Source organism: Lithobates pipiens, unplaced genomic scaffold, assembly GCF_037356315.1.
Source record: "Lithobates pipiens isolate NorthernLeopardFrog02 unplaced genomic scaffold, aLitPip1_a1.2 Scaffold_16, whole genome shotgun sequence".
Taxonomy (NCBI): domain Eukaryota; kingdom Metazoa; phylum Chordata; class Amphibia; order Anura; family Ranidae; genus Lithobates; species Lithobates pipiens.
This window is the reverse complement of record NW_027507748.1, coordinates 5,326,921-5,349,950: the sequence shown is the minus strand read 5'-3', so window position 1 is coordinate 5,349,950 and position 23,030 is coordinate 5,326,921.

Genomic DNA, 23,030 nt, shown 5'->3' with positions numbered 1-23,030 from the left:
ACAGAAAAACACTATGACAGAAAACGCTATTACAGAAAACACTATGACAGAAAAACACTATGACAGAAAACACTATGACAGAAAAACGCTATGACAGAAAACACTATGACAGAAAAACGCTGACAGAAAACCGCTATGTCAGAAAACACTATGACAGAAAAAGGCTATGACAGAAAAAGGCTGTGACAGAAAAACACTATGACAGAAAAACACTATGACAGAAAACGCTATTACAGAAAACACTATGACAGAAAAACGCTATGACAGAAAAACACTATGACAGAAAAACACTATGACAGAAAACGCTATTACAGAAAACACTATGACAGAAAAACGCTATGACAGAAAAACACTATGACAGAAAACACTATGACAGAAAAAACTATGACAGGAAACACTATGACAGAAAACGCTATGACAGAAAAAACTATGACAGAAAACACTATGACAGAAAAAACTATGACAGAAAAAACTATGACAGAAAACCGCTATGACAGAAAACGCTATGACAGAAAACACTATGACAGAAAACACTATGACAGAAAAAACTATGACAGGAAACACTATGACAGAAAACGCTATGACAGAAAAAACTATGACAGAAAACACTATGACAGAAAACACTATGACAGAAAAAACTATGACAGAAAACCGCTATGACAGAAAACGCTATGACAGAAAACACTATGACAGAAAACACTGACAGAAAACCGCTATGACAGGAAAAAATACTGGACAGAACGCTATGACAAAAATACTGGACAGAACGCTATGACAGAAATGCTGGACAGAACGCTATGACAGAAATGCTGGACAGAACGCTATGACGGAAATGTGGACAGAACGCTATGACAGAAATGCTGGACAGAACGCTATGACAGAAATGCTGGAAAGAACGCTATGACGGAAATGCTGGACAGAACGCTATGACAGAAAACACTATGACAGAAAACACTATGACAGAAAACACTATGACAGAAAAAGGCTATGACAGAAAACGCTATGACAGAAAAACGCTATGACAGAAAAACGTTATGACAGAAAAACGCTATGACAGAAAACACTATGACATCAACGCTATGACAGAAAAACGCTATGACAGAAAACTGCTATGACAGAAAACACTATGACAGAAAACACTATAACAGAAAAACACTATGACAGAAAAACACTATGACAGAAAAAACTATGACAGAAAAACGCTATGACAGAAAAACGCTATGACAGAAAACACTATGACAGAAAACCGCTATGACAGAAAAACGCTATGACAGAAAAACACTATGACAGAAAACCGCTATGTCAGAAAACACTATGACAGAAAAAGGCTATGACAGAAAAACCCTATGACAGAAAAACACTATGACAGAAAACGCTATTACAGAAAACACTATGACAGAAAAACGCTATGACAGAAAAAACGCTATAACAGAAAACACTATGACAGAAAACACTATGACAGAAAACCGCTATGACAGAAAACGCTATGACAGAAAAACACTATGACAGAAAAACGCTATGACAGAAAAACACTATGACAGAAAACCGCTATGACAGAAAAACGCTATGACAGAAAAACACTATGACAGAAAACGCTATGACAGAAAACACTATGACATCAATGCTATGACAGAAAAACGCTATGACAGAAAACTGCTATGACAGAAAACACTATAACAGAAAAACACTATGACAGAAAAACACTATGACAGAAAAACGCTATGACAGAAAAACGCTATGACAGAAAAACGCTATGACAGAAAACACTATGACAGAAAACACTATGACAGAAAACCACTATGACAGAAAACCGCTATGACAGAAAAACGCTATGACAGAAAAACGCTATGACAGAAAACACTATGACAGAAAACACTATGACAGAAAACCGCTATGTCAGAAAACCGCTATGTCAGAAAACACTATGACAGAAAAAGGCTATGACAGAAAAAGGCTATGACAGAAAAACCCTATGACAGAAAAACGCTATGACAGAAAAACGCTATGACAGAAAAACGCTATGACAGAAAACACTATGACAGAAAACCGCTATGACAGAAAAACGCTATGACAGAAAAACACTATGACAGAAAAACACTATGACAGAAAACACTATGACAGAAAACACTATGACTGAAAACCGCTATGTCAGAAAACACTATGACAGAAAAAGGCTATGACAGAAAAACCCTATGACAGAAAAACGCTATGACAGAAAATGCTATTACAGAAAACACTATGACAGAAAAACGCTATGACAGAAAAACACTATGACAGAAAACACTATGACAGAAAACACTATGACAGAAAACACTATGACAGAAAACCGCTATGACAGAAAACACTATGACAGAAAACCGCTATGACAGAAAACCGCTATGACAGAAAACGCTATGACAGAAAACACTATGACAGAAAACACTATGACAGAAAACACTATGACAGAAAACACTGACAGAAAACCGCTATGTCAGAAAACACTATGACAGAAAAAGGCTATGACAGAAAAAGGCTGTGACAGAAAAACACTATGACAGAAAAACACTATGACAGAAAACGCTATTACAGAAAACACTATGACAGAAAAACGCTATGACAGAAAAACACTATGACAGAAAAACACTATGACAGAAAACGCTATTACAGAAAACACTATGACAGAAAAACGCTATGACAGAAAAACACTATGACAGAAAACACTATGACAGAAAACACTATGACAGAAAAAACTATGACAGAAAACCGCTATGACAGAAAACGCTATGACAGAAAACACTATGACAGAAAACACTGACAGAAAACCGCTATGACAGGAAAAAATACTGGACAGAACGCTATGACAGAAATGCTGGACAGAACGCTATGACAGAAATGCTGGACAGAACGCTATGACAGAAATGCTGGACAGAACGCTATGACGGAAATGCTGGACAGAACGCTATGACAGAAATGCTGGACAGAACGCTATGACAGAAATGCTGGAAAGAACGCTATGACGGAAATGCTGGACAGAACGCTATGACAGAAAACACTATGACAGAAAACCACTATGACAGAAAACACTATGACAGAAAACACTATGACAGAAAAAGGCTATGACAGAAAACGCTATGACAGAAAAACGCTATGACAGAAAAACGTTATGACAGAAAAACGCTATGACAGAAAACGCTATGACATCAACGCTATGACAGAAAAACGCTATGACAGAAAACTGCTATGACAGAAAACACTATAACAGAAAAACACTATGACAGAAAAACACTATGACAGAAAAAACTATGACAGAAAAACGCTATGACAGAAAAACGCTATGACAGAAAACACTATGACAGAAAACCGCTATGACAGAAAAACGCTATGACAGAAAAACACTATGACAGAAAACCGCTATGTCAGAAAACACTATGACAGAAAAAGGCTATGACAGAAAAAGGCTATGACAGAAAAACCCTATGACAGAAAAACACTATGACAGAAAACGCTATTACAGAAAACACTATGACAGAAAAACGCTATGACAGAAAAAACGCTATAACAGAAAACACTATGACAGAAAACACTATGACAGAAAACACTATGACAGAAAACCGCTATGACAGAAAACGCTATGACAGAAAAACACTATGACAGAAAAACGCTATGACAGAAAAACACTATGACAGAAAACCGCTATGACAGAAAAACGCTATGACAGAAAAACACTATGACAGAAAAACGCTATGACAGAAAAACACTATGACAGAAAACGCTATGACAGAAAAACGCTATGACAGAAAACACTATGACATCAACGCTATGACAGAAAAACGCTATGACAGAAAACTGCTATGACAGAAAACACTATAACAGAAAAACACTATGACAGAAAAACACTATGACAGAAAAACGCTATGACAGAAAAACGCTATGACAGAAAAACGCTATGACAGAAAAACGCTATGACAGAAAACACTATGACAGAAAACACTATGACAGAAAACCGCTATGACAGAAAAACGCTATGACAGAAAAACGCTATGACAGAAAACACTATGACAGAAAACACTATGACAGAAAACCGCTATGTCAGAAAACCGCTATGTCAGAAAACACTATGACAGAAAAAGGCTATGACAGAAAAAGGCTATGACAGAAAAACCCTATGACAGAAAAACGCTATGACAGAAAAACGCTATGACAGAAAAACGCTATGACAGAAAACACTATGACAGAAAACCGCTATGACAGAAAACACTATGACAGAAAACACTATAACAGAAAAACACTATGACAGAAAAACACTATGACAGAAAAAACTATGACAGAAAAACGCTATGACAGAAAAACGCTATGACAGAAAACACTATGACAGAAAACCGCTATGACAGAAAAACGCTATGACAGAAAAACACTATGACAGAAAACCGCTATGTCAGAAAACACTATGACAGAAAAAGGCTATGACAGAAAAACCCTATGACAGAAAAACACTATGACAGAAAACGCTATTACAGAAAACACTATGACAGAAAAACGCTATGACAGAAAAAACGCTATAACAGAAAACACTATGACAGAAAACACTATGACAGAAAACCGCTATGACAGAAAACGCTATGACAGAAAAACACTATGACAGAAAAACGCTATGACAGAAAAACACTATGACAGAAAACCGCTATGACAGAAAAACGCTATGACAGAAAAACACTATGACAGAAAACGCTATGACAGAAAACACTATGACATCAATGCTATGACAGAAAAACGCTATGACAGAAAACTGCTATGACAGAAAACACTATAACAGAAAAACACTATGACAGAAAAACACTATGACAGAAAAACGCTATGACAGAAAAACGCTATGACAGAAAAACGCTATGACAGAAAACACTATGACAGAAAACACTATGACAGAAAACCGCTATGACAGAAAAACGCTATGACAGAAAAACGCTATGACAGAAAACACTATGACAGAAAACACTATGACAGAAAACCGCTATGTCAGAAAACCGCTATGTCAGAAAACACTATGACAGAAAAAGGCTATGACAGAAAAAGGCTATGACAGAAAAACCCTATGACAGAAAAACGCTATGACAGAAAAACGCTATGACAGAAAAACGCTATGACAGAAAACACTATGACAGAAAACCGCTATGACAGAAAAACGCTATGACAGAAAAACACTATGACAGAAAAACACTATGACAGAAAACACTATGACAGAAAACACTATGACTGAAAACCGCTATGTCAGAAAACACTATGACAGAAAAAGGCTATGACAGAAAAACCCTATGACAGAAAAACGCTATGACAGAAAATGCTATTACAGAAAACACTATGACAGAAAAACGCTATGACAGAAAAACACTATGACAGAAAACACTATGACAGAAAACACTATGACAGAAAACACTATGACAGAAAACCGCTATGACAGAAAACACTATGACAGAAAACCGCTATGACAGAAAACCGCTATGACAGAAAACGCTATGACAGAAAACACTATGACAGAAAACACTATGACAGAAAACACTATGACAGAAAACACTGACAGAAAACCGCTATGTCAGAAAACACTATGACAGAAAAAGGCTGTGACAGAAAAACACTATGACAGAAAAACACTATGACAGAAAACGCTATTACAGAAAACACTATGACAGAAAAACGCTATGACAGAAAAACACTATGACAGAAAAACACTATGACAGAAAACGCTATTACAGAAAACACTATGACAGAAAAACGCTATGACAGAAAAACACTATGACAGAAAACACTATGACAGAAAACACTATGACAGAAAAAACTATGACAGAAAACCGCTATGACAGAAAACGCTATGACAGAAAACACTATGACAGAAAACACTGCCAGAAAACCGCTATGACAGGAAAAAATACTGGACAGAACGCTATGACAGAAATGCTGGACAGAACGCTATGACAGAAATGCTGGACAGAACGCTATGACAGAAATGCTGGACAGAACGCTATGACGGAAATGCTGGACAGAACGCTATGACAGAAATGCTGGACAGAACGCTATGACAGAAATGCTGGAAAGAACGCTATGACGGAAATGCTGGACAGAACGCTATGACAGAAAACACTATGACAGAAAACCACTATGACAGAAAACACTATGACAGAAAACACTATGACAGAAAAAGGCTATGACAGAAAACGCTATGACAGAAAAACGCTATGACAGAAAAACGTTATGACAGAAAAACGCTATGACAGAAAACACTATGACATCAACGCTATGACAGAAAAACGCTATGACAGAAAACTGCTATGACAGAAAACACTATGACAGAAAACACTATAACAGAAAAACACTATGACAGAAAAACACTATGACAGAAAAAACTATGACAGAAAAACGCTATGACAGAAAAACGCTATGACAGAAAACACTATGACAGAAAACCGCTATGACAGAAAAACGCTATGACAGAAAAACACTATGACAGAAAACCGCTATGTCAGAAAACACTATGACAGAAAAAGGCTATGACAGAAAAAGGCTATGACAGAAAAACCCTATGACAGAAAAACACTATGACAGAAAACGCTATTACAGAAAACACTATGACAGAAAAACGCTATGACAGAAAAAACGCTATAACAGAAAACACTATGACAGAAAACACTATGACAGAAAACACTATGACAGAAAACCGCTATGACAGAAAACGCTATGACAGAAAAACGCTATGACAGAAAAACACTATGACAGAAAACCGCTATGACAGAAAAACGCTATGACAGAAAAACACTATGACAGAAAAACGCTATGACAGAAAAACACTATGACAGAAAACGCTATGACAGAAAAACGCTATGACAGAAAACACTATGACATCAACGCTATGACAGAAAAACGCTATGACAGAAAACTGCTATGACAGAAAACACTATAACAGAAAAACACTATGACAGAAAAACACTATGACAGAAAAACGCTATGACAGAAAAACGCTATGACAGAAAAACGCTATGACAGAAAACACTATGACAGAAAACACTATGACAGAAAACCGCTATGACAGAAAAACGCTATGACAGAAAAACGCTATGACAGAAAACACTATGACAGAAGACACTATGACAGAAAACCGCTATGTCAGAAAACCGCTATGTCAGAAAACACTATGACAGAAAAAGGCTATGACAGAAAAAGGCTATGACAGAAAAACCCTATGACAGAAAAACGCTATGACAGAAAAACGCTATGACAGAAAACACTATGACAGAAAACCGCTATGACAGAAAAACGCTATGACAGAAAAACACTATGACAGAAAAACACTATGACAGAAAACACTATGAGAGAAAACACTATGACTGAAAACCGCTATGTCAGAAAACACTATGACAGAAAACACTATGACAGAAAACCGCTATGACAGAAAAACGCTATGACAGAAAAACGCTATGACAGAAAACACTATGACAGAAAACACTATGACAGAAAACCGCTATGTCAGAAAACCGCTATGTCAGAAAACACTATGACAGAAAAAGGCTATGACAGAAAAAGGCTATGACAGAAAAACCCTATGACAGAAAAACGCTATGACAGAAAAACGCTATGACAGAAAAACGCTATGACAGAAAACACTATGACAGAAAACCGCTATGACAGAAAAATGCTATGACAGAAAAACACTATGACAGAAAAACACTATGACAGAAAACACTATGACAGAAAACACTATGACTGAAAACCGCTATGTCAGAAAACACTATGACAGAAAAAGGCTATGACAGAAAAACCCTATGACAGAAAAACGCTATGACAGAAAATGCTATTACAGAAAACACTGTGACAGAAAAACGCTATGACAGAAAAACACTATGACAGAAAACACTATGACAGAAAACACTATGACAGAAAACCGCTATGACAGAAAACACTATGACAGAAAACCGCTATGACAGAAAACCGCTATGACAGAAAACGCTATGACAGAAAACACTATGACAGAAAACACTATTGACAGCAAAACCAAGACTGAAACGCTGAGGCATAAATGCAACGCCAGAAATCCTGGGGCAGAAACGCTATAACAGAAAATCTTAGACAGCGAAGCAACAGCAGAATCTTGGCCGGAAATGCAATGACCAAAAACACGCTGAGACTGAACGCTAAGGCAGAAATGCAAAGACAGAAATCCTGGGGTAGAAATGCTTTGACCAAAATGCTAAGACTGAACGCCATGCCAGAACATCGAGACTGAACGCCGAGCCTGAATTACTGAGACTGACGCCGAGCCAGAAAAAAGCTGGAGCAGAACACTATGACAAAAAAGCACGCAATAACAGAAAAGCTGGGGCAGAACACTAGAACAGAAATACTGGGGTAGAGACGCAAAGACAGAAATGCTTGGGCAGAAAGCTATGACAGAAATGCTGGGCATCATGCTGGGGCAGACCTCTGTGACAGAAATGCTGGGGCGGACCACTGTGACAGAATCCTGATGTGAAACACTGACAGAAAACATGGGGCAGAACACTATGACAGCAACCCTGGGGCAGAAACGCTATGACTAAAATCCAGGAACAGAAAATGCTATGACAGAAATCCAGGGGCAGAAAAACGCTAAGACAGAAGTCCTGGGGCAGAATGCTAAGACAGGAATCCCGGGGCAGGACGCTATGACAGGAATCCCGGGGCAGTACGCTATGCCAGGAATCCAGGGGCAGAACGCTATGCCAGGAATCCAAGGGCAGAACGCTATGCCAGGAATCCAGGGGCAGAACGCTATGCAAGGAATCCAGGGGAAGAACGCTATGACAGGAACCCGGGCCAGAAACATTATGACAGAACGCTAACCGAAAATGCTGGACAGAACGCTATGACAGAAATGCTGGACAGAACGCTATGACAGAAATGCTGGACAGAACGCTATGACGGAAATGCTGGACAGAACGCTATGACGGAAAACACTATGACAGAAAACACTATGACAGAAAACACTATGACAGAAAAAGGCTATGACAGAAAACACTATGACAGAAAAAGGCTATGACAGAAAACACTATGACAGAAAACCGTTATGACAGAAAAACACTATGACAGAAAACACTATGACAGAAAACACTATGACAGAAAAACGCTATGACAGAAAAAACTATGACAGAAAACACTATGACAGAAAACCGCTATGACAGAAAACACTATGACAGAAAACCGCTATGACAGAAAAATACTATGACAGAAAACGCTATGACAGGAAATGCTATGACAGAAAACCGCTATGAGAGAAAACCGCTATGACAGAAAACACTATGACAGAAAACACAATGACAGAAAACGCTATGACAGAAAACGCTATGACAGAAAACGCTATGACAGAAAACACTATGACAGAAAACACAATGACAGAAAACGCTATGACAGAAAACACTATGACAGAAAACGCTATGACAGAAAACCGCTATGACAGAAAACCGCTATGACAGAAAACACTATGACAGAAAACACTATGACAGAAAACCGCTATGACAGAAAACGCTATGACAGAAAACGCTATGACAGAAAACCGCTATGACAGGAAAAAATGCTGGACAGAACGCTATGACAAAAATACTAGACAGAACGCTTTGACAGAAATGCTGGACAGAACACTATGACGGAAATGCTGGACAGAACGAACGCTATGACGGAAATGCTGGACAGAACGCTATGACGGAAATACTGGACAGAACGCTATGACAGAAAACACTATGACAGAAAACCACTATGACAGAAAAAGTCTATGACAGAAAACACTATGACAGAAAACACTATGACAGAAAACCGCTATGACAGAAAACCACTATGACAGAAAACACTATGACAGAAAACACTGACAGAAAACCGCTATGACAGGAAAAAATGCTGGACAGAACGCCCAGACAGAAATGCTGGACAGAACGCTATGACAGAAATGCTGGACAGAACGCTATGACAGAAATGCTGGACAGAATGCTATGATGGAAATGCTGGACAGAACGCTATGACAGAAAACACTATGACAGAAAACACTATGACAGAAAAAGGCTATGACAGAAAAAGGCTATGACAGAAAACACTATGACAGAAAAAGGCTATGACAGAAAAAGGCTATGACAGAAAAAGGCTATGACAGAAAAAGGCTATGACAGAAAACACTATGACAGAAAACCGCTATGACAGAAAAACACTATGACAGAAAACACTATGACAGAAAAACGCTATGACAGAAAAACGCTATGACAGAAAACACTATGACAGAAAACCACTATGACAGAAAACACTATGACAGAAAAAGGCTATGACAGAAAACGCTATGACAGAAAAACGCTATGACAGAAAAACGTTATGACAGAAAAACGCTATGACAGAAAACACTATGACATCAACGCTATGACAGAAAAACGCTATGACAGAAAACTGCTATGACAGAAAACACTATGACAGAAAACACTATAACAGAAAAACACTATGACAGAAAAACACTATGACAGAAAAAACTATGACAGAAAAACGCTATGACAGAAAAACGCTATGACAGAAAAACGCTATGACAGAAAAACACTATGACAGAAAACACTATGACAGAAAACCGCTATGTCAGAAAACACTATGACAGAAAAAGGCTATGACAGAAAAAGGCTATGACAGAAAAACCCTATGACAGAAAAACACTATGACAGAAAACGCTATTACAGAAAACACTGTGACAGAAAACACTATGACAGAAAACACTATGACAGAAAACCGCTATGACAGGAAAAAATACTGGACAGAACGCTATGACAGAAATGCTGGACAGAACGCTATGACAGAAATGTTGGACAGAACGCTATGACAGAAATGCTGGACAGAACGCTATGACAGAAATGCTGGACAGAACGCTATGACAGAAAACACTATGACAGAAAACCACTATGACAGAAAACACTATGACAGAAAACACTATGACAGAAAACACTATGACAGAAAACACTATGACAGAAAAACACTATGACAGAAAACCGCTATGACAGAAAAACGCTATGACAGAAAAACACTATGACAGAAAACGCTATGACAGAAAAACGCTATGACAGAAAAACGCTATGACAGAAAAACGCTATGACAGAAAACACTATGACATCAACGCTATGACAGAAAAACGCTATGACAGAAAACTGCTATGACAGAAAACACTATAACAGAAAAACACTATGACAGAAAAACACTATGACAGAAAAACGCTATGACAGAAAACACTATGACAGAAAATCGCTATGACAGAAAAACGCTATGACAGAAAAACGCTATGACAGAAAACACTATGACAGAAAATCGCTATGACAGAAAAACGCTATGACAGAAAAACGCTATGACAGAAAACACTATGACAGAAAACCGCTATGTCAGAAAACCGCTATGTCAGAAAACACTATGACAGAAAAAGGCTATGACAGAAAAAGGCTATGACAGAAAAATCCTATGACAGAAAAACGCTATGACAGAAAAACGCTATGACAGAAAACACTATGACAGAAAACCGCTATGACAGAAAAACGCTATGACAGAAAAACACTATGACAGAAAAACACTATGACAGAAAACACTATGACAGAAAACACTATGACAGAAAACACTATGACAGAAAAAGGCTATGACAGAAAAACCCTATGACAGAAAAACGCTATGACAGAAAAACACTATGACAGAAAATGCTATTACAGAAAACACTATGACAGAAAAACGCTATGACAGAAAAACACTATGACAGAAAAACACTATGACAGAAAACACTATGACAGAAAACACTATGACAGAAAAAACTATGACAGAAAACCGCTATGACAGAAAACGCTATGACAGAAAACACTATGACAGAAAACACTATGACAGAAAACACTATGACAGAAAACACTGACAGAAAACCGCTATGACAGGAAAAAATACTGGACAGAACGCGATGACAAAAATGCTGGACAGAACGCTATGACAGAAATGCTGGACAGAACGCTATGACAGAAATGCTGGACAGAACGCTATGACGGAAATGCTGGACGGAAATGCTGGACAGAACGCAATGACGGAAATGCTGGACAGAACGCTATGACAGAAATGCTGGAAAGAACGCTATGACGGAAATGCTGGACAGAAAACACTATGACAGAAAACCACTATGACAGAAAACACTATGACAGAAAAAGGCTATGACAGAAAACACTATGACAGAAAACACTATGACAGAAAAACGCTATGACAGAAAACACTATGACAGAAAACACTATGACAGAAAACCGCTATGACAGAAAAACGCTATGACAGAAAAACACTATGACAGAAAAACACTATGACAGAAAACACTATGACAGAAAACACTATGACAGAAAAAGGCTATGACAGAAAAACCCTATGACAGAAAAACGCTATGACAGAAAAACACTATGACAGAAAATGCTATTACAGAAAACACTATGACAGAAAAACGCTATGACAGAAAAACACTATGACAGAAAACACTATGACAGAAAACACTATGACAGAAAAAACTATGACAGAAAACCGCTATGACAGAAAACGCTATGACAGAAAACACTATGACAGAAAACACTATTGACAGCAAAACCAAGACTGAAACGCTGAGGCATAAATGCAACGCCAGAAATCCTGGGGCAGAAACGCTATAACAGAAAATCTTAGACAGCGAAGCAACAGCAGAATCCGCTATGACAGGAAAAAATACTGGACAGAACGTGATGACAAAAATGCTGGACAGAACGCTATGACAGAAATGCTGGACAGAACGCTATGACAGAAATGCTGGACAGAACGCTATGACGGAAATGCTGGACAGAACGCTATGACGGAAATGCTGGACAGAACGCTATGACGGAAATGCTGGACAGAACGCTATGACAGAAAAACGCTATGACAGAAAAACGCTATGACAGAAAAACACTATGACAGAAAACACTATGACAGAAACGCTATGACAGAAAACGCTATGACAGAAAACACTATGACAGAAAACACTATGACAGAAAACGCTATGACAGAAAACCGCTATGACAGAAAAACGCTATGACAGAAAAACACTATGACAGAAAAACGCTATGACAGAAAAACACTATGACAGAAAACGCTATGACAGAAAAACGCTATGACAGAAAACACTATGACATCAACGCTATGACAGAAAAACGCTATGACAGAAAACTGCTATGACAGAAAACACTATAACAGAAAAACACTATGACAGAAAAACACTATGACAGAAAAACGCTATGACAGAAAAACGCTATGACAGAAAAACGCTATGACAGAAAAACGCTATGACAGAAAACACTATGACAGAAAACACTATGACAGAAAACCGCTATGACAGAAAAACGCTATGACAGAAAAACGCTATGACAGAAAACACTATGACAGAAAACACTATGACAGAAAACCGCTATGTCAGAAAACCGCTATGTCAGAAAACACTATGACAGAAAAAGGCTATGACAGAAAAAGGCTATGACAGAAAAACCCTATGACAGAAAAACGCTATGACAGAAAAACGCTATGACAGAAAAACGCTATGACAGAAAACACTATGACAGAAAACCGCTATGACAGAAAACTGCTATGACAGAAAACACTATGACAGAAAACACTATAACAGAAAAACACTATGACAGAAAAACACTATGACAGAAAAAACTATGACAGAAAAACGCTATGACAGAAAAACGCTATGACAGAAAACACTATGACAGAAAACCGCTATGACAGAAAAACGCTATGACAGAAAAACACTATGACAGAAAACCGCTATGTCAGAAAACACTATGACAGAAAAAGGCTATGACAGAAAAACCCTATGACAGAAAAACACTATGACAGAAAACGCTATTACAGAAAACACTATGACAGAAAAACGCTATGACAGAAAAAACGCTATAACAGAAAACACTATGACAGAAAACACTATGACAGAAAACCGCTATGACAGAAAACGCTATGACAGAAAAACACTATGACAGAAAAACGCTATGACAGAAAAACACTATGACAGAAAACCGCTATGACAGAAAAACGCTATGACAGAAAAACACTATGACAGAAAACGCTATGACAGAAAACACTATGACATCAATGCTATGACAGAAAAACGCTATGACAGAAAACTGCTATGACAGAAAACACTATAACAGAAAAACACTATGACAGAAAAACACTATGACAGAAAAACGCTATGACAGAAAAACGCTATGACAGAAAAACGCTATGACAGAAAACACTATGACAGAAAACACTATGACAGAAAACCGCTATGACAGAAAAACGCTATGACAGAAAAACGCTATGACAGAAAACACTATGACAGAAAACACTATGACAGAAAACCGCTATGTCAGAAAACCGCTATGTCAGAAAACACTATGACAGAAAAAGGCTATGACAGAAAAAGGCTATGACAGAAAAACCCTATGACAGAAAAACGCTATGACAGAAAAACGCTATGACAGAAAAACGCTATGACAGAAAACACTATGACAGAAAACCGCTATGACAGAAAAACGCTATGACAGAAAAACACTATGACAGAAAAACACTATGACAGAAAACACTATGACAGAAAACACTATGACTGAAAACCGCTATGTCAGAAAACACTATGACAGAAAAAGGCTATGACAGAAAAACCCTATGACAGAAAAACGCTATGACAGAAAATGCTATTACAGAAAACACTATGACAGAAAAACGCTATGACAGAAAAACACTATGACAGAAAACACTATGACAGAAAACACTATGACAGAAAACACTATGACAGAAAACCGCTATGACAGAAAACACTATGACAGAAAACCGCTATGACAGAAAACCGCTATGACAGAAAACGCTATGACAGAAAACACTATGACAGAAAACACTATGACAGAAAACACTATGACAGAAAACACTGACAGAAAACCGCTATGTCAGAAAACACTATGACAGAAAAAGGCTGTGACAGAAAAACACTATGACAGAAAAACACTATGACAGAAAACGCTATTACAGAAAACACTATGACAGAAAAACGCTATGACAGAAAAACACTATGACAGAAAAACACTATGACAGAAAACGCTATTACAGAAAACACTATGACAGAAAAACGCTATGACAGAAAAACACTATGACAGAAAACACTATGACAGAAAACACTATGACAGAAAAAACTATGACAGAAAACCGCTATGACAGAAAACGCTATGACAGAAAACACTATGACAGAAAACACTGCCAGAAAACCGCTATGACAGGAAAAAATACTGGACAGAACGCTATGACAGAAATGCTGGACAGAACGCTATGACAGAAATGCTGGACAGAACGCTATGACAGAAATGCTGGACAGAACGCTATGACGGAAATGCTGGACAGAACGCTATGACAGAAATGCTGGACAGAACGCTATGACAGAAATGCTGGAAAGAACGCTATGACGGAAATGCTGGACAGAACGCTATGACAGAAAACACTATGACAGAAAACCACTATGACAGAAAACACTATGACAGAAAACACTATGACAGAAAAAGGCTATGACAGAAAACGCTATGACAGAAAAACGCTATGACAGAAAAACGTTATGACAGAAAAACGCTATGACAGAAAACACTATGACATCAACGCTATGACAGAAAAACGCTATGACAGAAAACTGCTATGACAGAAAACACTATGACAGAAAACACTATAACAGAAAAACACTATGACAGAAAAACACTATGACAGAAAAAACTATGACAGAAAAACGCTATGACAGAAAAACGCTATGACAGAAAACACTATGACAGAAAACCGCTATGACAGAAAAACGCTATGACAGAAAAACACTATGACAGAAAACCGCTATGTCAGAAAACACTATGACAGAAAAAGGCTATGACAGAAAAAGGCTATGACAGAAAAACCCTATGACAGAAAAACACTATGACAGAAAACGCTATTACAGAAAACACTATGACAGAAAAACGCTATGACAGAAAAAACGCTATAACAGAAAACACTATGACAGAAAACACTATGACAGAAAACACTATGACAGAAAACCGCTATGACAGAAAACGCTATGACAGAAAAACGCTATGACAGAAAAACACTATGACAGAAAACCGCTATGACAGAAAAACGCTATGACAGAAAAACACTATGACAGAAAAACGCTATGACAGAAAAACACTATGACAGAAAACGCTATGACAGAAAAACGCTATGACAGAAAACACTATGACATCAACGCTATGACAGAAAAACGCTATGACAGAAAACTGCTATGACAGAAAACACTATAACAGAAAAACACTATGACAGAAAAACACTATGACAGAAAAACGCTATGACAGAAAAACGCTATGACAGAAAAACGCTATGACAGAAAACACTATGACAGAAAACACTATGACAGAAAACCGCTATGACAGAAAAACGCTATGACAGAAAAACGCTATGACAGAAAACACTATGACAGAAGACACTATGACAGAAAACCGCTATGTCAGAAAACCGCTATGTCAGAAAACACTATGACAGAAAAAGGCTATGACAGAAAAAGGCTATGACAGAAAAACCCTATGACAGAAAAACGCTATGACAGAAAAACGCTATGACAGAAAACACTATGACAGAAAACCGCTATGACAGAAAAACGCTATGACAGAAAAACACTATGACAGAAAAACACTATGACAGAAAACACTATGAGAGAAAACACTATGACTGAAAACCGCTATGTCAGAAAACACTATGACAGAAAACACTATGACAGAAAACCGCTATGACAGAAAAACGCTATGACAGAAAAACGCTATGACAGAAAACACTATGACAGAAAACACTATGACAGAAAACCGCTATGTCAGAAAACCGCTATGTCAGAAAACACTATGACAGAAAAAGGCTATGACAGAAAAAGGCTATGACAGAAAAACCCTATGACAGAAAAACGCTATGACAGAAAAACGCTATGACAGAAAAACGCTATGACAGAAAACACTATGACAGAAAACCGCTATGACAGAAAAACGCTATGACAGAAAAACACTATGACAGAAAAACACTATGACAGAAAACACTATGACAGAAAACACTATGACTGAAAACCGCTATGTCAGAAAACACTATGACAGAAAAAGGCTATGACAGAAAAACCCTATGACAGAAAAACGCTATGACAGAAAATGCTATTACAGAAAACACTGTGACAGAAAAACGCTATGACAGAAAAACACTATGACAGAAAACACTATGACAGAAAACACTATGACAGAAAACCGCTATGACAGAAAACACTATGACAGAAAACCGCTATGACAGAAAACCGCTATGACAGAAAACGCTATGACAGAAAACACTATGACAGAAAACACTATTGACAGCAAAACCAAGACTGAAACGCTGAGGCATAAATGCAACGCCAGAAATCCTGGGGCAGAAACGCTATAACAGAAAATCTTAGACAGCGAAGCAACAGCAGAATCTTGGCCGGAAATGCAATGACCAAAAACACGCTGAGACTGAACGCTAAGGCAGAAATGCAAAGACAGAAATCCTGGGGTAGAAATGCTTTGACCAAAATGCTAAGACTGAACGCCATGCCAGAACATCGAGACTGAACGCCGAGCCTGAATTACTGAGACTGACGCCGAGCCAGAAAAAAGCTGGAGCAGAACACTATGACAAAAAAGCACGCAATAACAGAAAAGCTGGGGCAGAACACTAGAACAGAAATACTGGGGTAGAGACGCAAAGACAGAAATGCTTGGGCAGAAAGCTATGACAGAAATGCTGGGCATCATGCTGGGGCAGACCTCTGTGACAGAAATGCTGGGGCGGACCACTGTGACAGAATCCTGATGTGAAACACTGACAGAAAACATGGGGCAGAACACTATGACAGCAACCCTGGGGCAGAAACGCTATGACTAAAATCCAGGAACAGAAAATGCTATGACAGAAATCCAGGGGCAGAAAAACGCTAAGACAGAAGTCCTGGGGCAGAATGCTAAGACAGGAATCCCGGGGCAGGACGCTATGACAGGAATCCCGGGGCAGTACGCTATGCCAGGAATCCAGGGGCAGAACGCTATGCCAGGAATCCAAGGGCAGAACGCTATGCCAGGAATCCAGGGGCAGAACGCTATGCAAGGAATCCAGGGGAAGAACGCTATGACAGGAACCCGGGCCAGAAACATTATGACAGAACGCTAACCGAAAATGCTGGACAGAACGCTATGACAGAAATGCTGGACAGAACGCTATGACAGAAATGCTGGACAGAACGCTATGACGGAAATGCTGGACAGAACGCTATGACGGAAAACACTATGACAGAAAACACTATGACAGAAAACACTATGACAGAAAAAGGCTATGACAGAAAACACTATGACAGAAAAAGGCTATGACAGAAAACACTATGACAGAAAACCGTTATGACAGAAAAACACTATGACAGAAAACACTATGACAGAAAACACTATGACAGAAAAACGCTATGACAGAAAAAACTATGACAGAAAACACTATGACAGAAAACCGCTATGACAGAAAACACTATGACAGAAAACCGCTATGACAGAAAAATACTATGACAGAAAACGCTATGACAGGAAATGCTATGACAGAAAACCGCTATGAGAGAAAACCGCTATGACAGAAAACACTATGACAGAAAACACAATGACAGAAAACGCTATGACAGAAAACGCTATGACAGAAAACGCTATGACAGAAAACACTATGACAGAAAACACAATGACAGAAAACGCTATGACAGAAAACACTATGACAGAAAACGCTATGACAGAAAACCGCTATGACAGAAAACCGCTATGACAGAAAACACTATGACAGAAAACACTATGACAGAAAACCGCTATGACAGAAAACGCTATGACAGAAAACGCTATGACAGAAAACCGCTATGACAGGAAAAAATGCTGGACAGAACGCTATGACAAAAATACTAGACAGAACGCTTTGACAGAAATGCTGGACAGAACACTATGACGGAAATGCTGGACAGAACGAACGCTATGACGGAAATGCTGGACAGAACGCTATGACGGAAATACTGGACAGAACGCTATGACAGAAAACACTATGACAGAAAACCACTATGACAGAAAAAGTCTATGACAGAAAACACTATGACAGAAAACACTATGACAGAAAACCGCTATGACAGAAAACCACTATGACAGAAAACACTATGACAGAAAACACTGACAGAAAACCGCTATGACAGGAAAAAATGCTGGACAGAACGCCCAGACAGAAATGCTGGACAGAACGCTATGACAGAAATGCTGGACAGAACGCTATGACAGAAATGCTGGACAGAATGCTATGATGGAAATGCTGGACAGAACGCTATGACAGAAAACACTATGACAGAAAACACTATGACAGAAAAAGGCTATGACAGAAAAAGGCTATGACAGAAAACACTATGACAGAAAAAGGCTATGACAGAAAAAGGCTATGACAGAAAAAGGCTATGACAGAAAAAGGCTATGACAGAAAACACTATGACAGAAAACCGCTATGACAGAAAAACACTATGACAGAAAACACTATGACAGAAAAACGCTATGACAGAAAAACGCTATGACAGAAAACACTATGACAGAAAACCACTATGACAGAAAACACTATGACAGAAAAAGGCTATGACAGAAAACGCTATGACAGAAAAACGCTATGACAGAAAAACGTTATGACAGAAAAACGCTATGACAGAAAACACTATGACATCAACGCTATGACAGAAAAACGCTATGACAGAAAACTGCTATGACAGAAAACACTATGACAGAAAACACTATAACAGAAAAACACTATGACAGAAAAACACTATGACAGAAAAAACTATGACAGAAAAACGCTATGACAGAAAAACGCTATGACAGAAAAACGCTATGACAGAAAAACACTATGACAGAAAACACTATGACAGAAAACCGCTATGTCAGAAAACACTATGACAGAAAAAGGCTATGACAGAAAAAGGCTATGACAGAAAAACCCTATGACAGAAAAACACTATGACAGAAAACGCTATTACAGAAAACACTGTGACAGAAAACACTATGACAGAAAACACTATGACAGAAAACCGCTATGACAGGAAAAAATACTGGACAGAACGCTATGACAGAAATGCTGGACAGAACGCTATGACAGAAATGTTGGACAGAACGCTATGACAGAAATGCTGGACAGAACGCTATGACAGAAATGCTGGACAGAACGCTATGACAGAAAACACTATGACAGAAAACCACTATGACAGAAAACACTATGACAGAAAACACTATGACAGAAAACACTATGACAGAAAACACTATGACAGAAAAACACTATGACAGAAAACCGCTATGACAGAAAAACGCTATGACAGAAAAACACTATGACAGAAAACGCTATGACAGAAAAACGCTATGACAGAAAAACGCTATGACAGAAAACACTATGACATCAACGCTATGACAGAAAAACGCTATGACAGAAAACTGCTATGACAGAAAACACTATAACAGAAAAACACTATGACAGAAAAACACTATGACAGAAAAACGCTATGACAGAAAAACGCTATGACAGAAAAACGCTATGACAGAAAACACTATGACAGAAAATCGCTATGACAGAAAAACGCTATGACAGAAAAACGCTATGACAGAAAACACTATGACAGAAAACCGCTATGTCAGAAAACCGCTATGTCAGAAAACACTATGACAGAAAAAGGCTATGACAGAAAAAGGCTATGACAGAAAAATCCTATGACAGAAAAACGCTATGACAGAAAAACGCTATGACAGAAAACACTATGACAGAAAAACGCTATGACAGAAAAACACTATGACAGAAAAACACTATGACAGAAAACACTATGACAGAAAACACTATGACAGAAAACACTATGACAGAAAAAGGCTATGACAGAAAAACCCTATGACAGAAAAACGCTATGACAGAAAAACACTATGACAGAAAATGCTATTACAGAAAACACTATGACAGAAAAACGCTATGACAGAAAAACACTATGACAGAAAAACACTATGACAGAAAACACTATGACAGAAAACACTATGACAGAAAAAACTATGACAGAAAACCGCTATGACAGAAAACGCTATGACAGAAAACACTATGACAGAAAACACTATGACAGAAAACACTGACAGAAAACCGCTATGACAGGAAAAAATACTGGACAGAACGCGATGACAAAAATGCTGGACAGAACGCTATGACAGAAATGCTGGACAGAACGCTATGACAGAAATGCTGGACAGAACGCTATGACGGAAATGCTGGACGGAAATGCTGGACAGAACGCAATGACGGAAATGCTGGACAGAACGCTATGACAGAAATGCTGGAAAGAACGCTATGACGGAAATGCTGGACAGAAAACACTATGACAGAAAACCACTATGACAGAAAACACTATGACAGAAAAAGGCTATGACAGAAAACACTATGACAGAAAACACTATGACAGAAAAACGCTATGACAGAAAACACTATGACAGAAAACACTATGACAGAAAACCGCTATGACAGAAAAACGCTATGACAGAAAAACACTATGACAGAAAAACACTATGACAGAAAACACTATGACAGAAAACACTATGACAGAAAAAGGCTATGACAGAAAAACCCTATGACAGAAAAACGCTATGACAGAAAAACACTATGACAGAAAATGCTATTACAGAAAACACTATGACAGAAAAACGCTATGACAGAAAAACACTATGACAGAAAACACTATGACAGAAAACACTATGACAGAAAAAACTATGACAGAAAACCGCTATGACAGAAAACGCTATGACAGAAAACACTATGACAGAAAACACTATTGACAGCAAAACCAAGACTGAAACGCTGAGGCATAAATGCAACGCCAGAAATCCTGGGGCAGAAACGCTATAACAGAAAATCTTAGACAGCGAAGCAACAGCAGAATCCGCTATGACAGGAAAAAATACTGGACAGAACGTGATGACAAAAATGCTGGACAGAACGCTATGACAGAAATGCTGGACAGAACGCTATGACAGAAATGCTGGACAGAACGCTATGACGGAAATGCTGGACAGAACGCTATGACGGAAATGCTGGACAGAACGCTATGACGGAAATGCTGGACAGAACGCTATGACAGAAAAACGCTATGACAGAAAAACGCTATGACAGAAAAACGCTATGACAGAAAACACTATGACAGAAACGCTATGACAGAAAACGCTATGACAGAAAACACTATGACAGAAAACACTATGACAGAAAACGCTATGACAGAAAACCGCTATGACAGAAAACACTATGACAGAAAAACGCTATGACAGAAAAACACTATGACAGAAAACGCTATGACAGAAAATGCTATGACAGAAAACACTATGACAGAAAACGCAAAACGCCATGATGAAAACGTCATGACAGAAACGCTGAAAATTAATGCTGATGCAGAAACGTAGAGACAGAAATCCAGAGGCAGAACGCAATGACAGCAAAACCAAGACTGAAACGCTGAGGCATAAATGCAACGCCAGAAATCCTGGGGCAGAAACGCTATAACAGAAAATCTTAGACAGCGAAGCAACAGCAGAATCTTGGCCGGAAATGCAATGACCAAAAACACGCTGAGACTGAACGCTAAGGCAGAAATGCAAAGACAGAAATCCTGGGGTAGAAATGCTTTGACCAAAATGCTAAGACTGAACGCCATGCCAGAACATCGAGACTGAACGCCGAGCCTGAATTACTGAGACTGACGCCGAGCCAGAAAAAAGCTGGAGCAGAACACTATGACAAAAAAGCACGCAATAACAGAAAAGCTGGGGCAGAACACTAGAACAGAAATACTGGGGTAGAGACGCAAAGACAGAAATGCTTGGGCAGAAAGCTATGACAGAAATGCTGGGCATCATGCTGGGGCAGACCTCTGTGACAGAAATGCTGGGGCGGACCACTGTGACAGA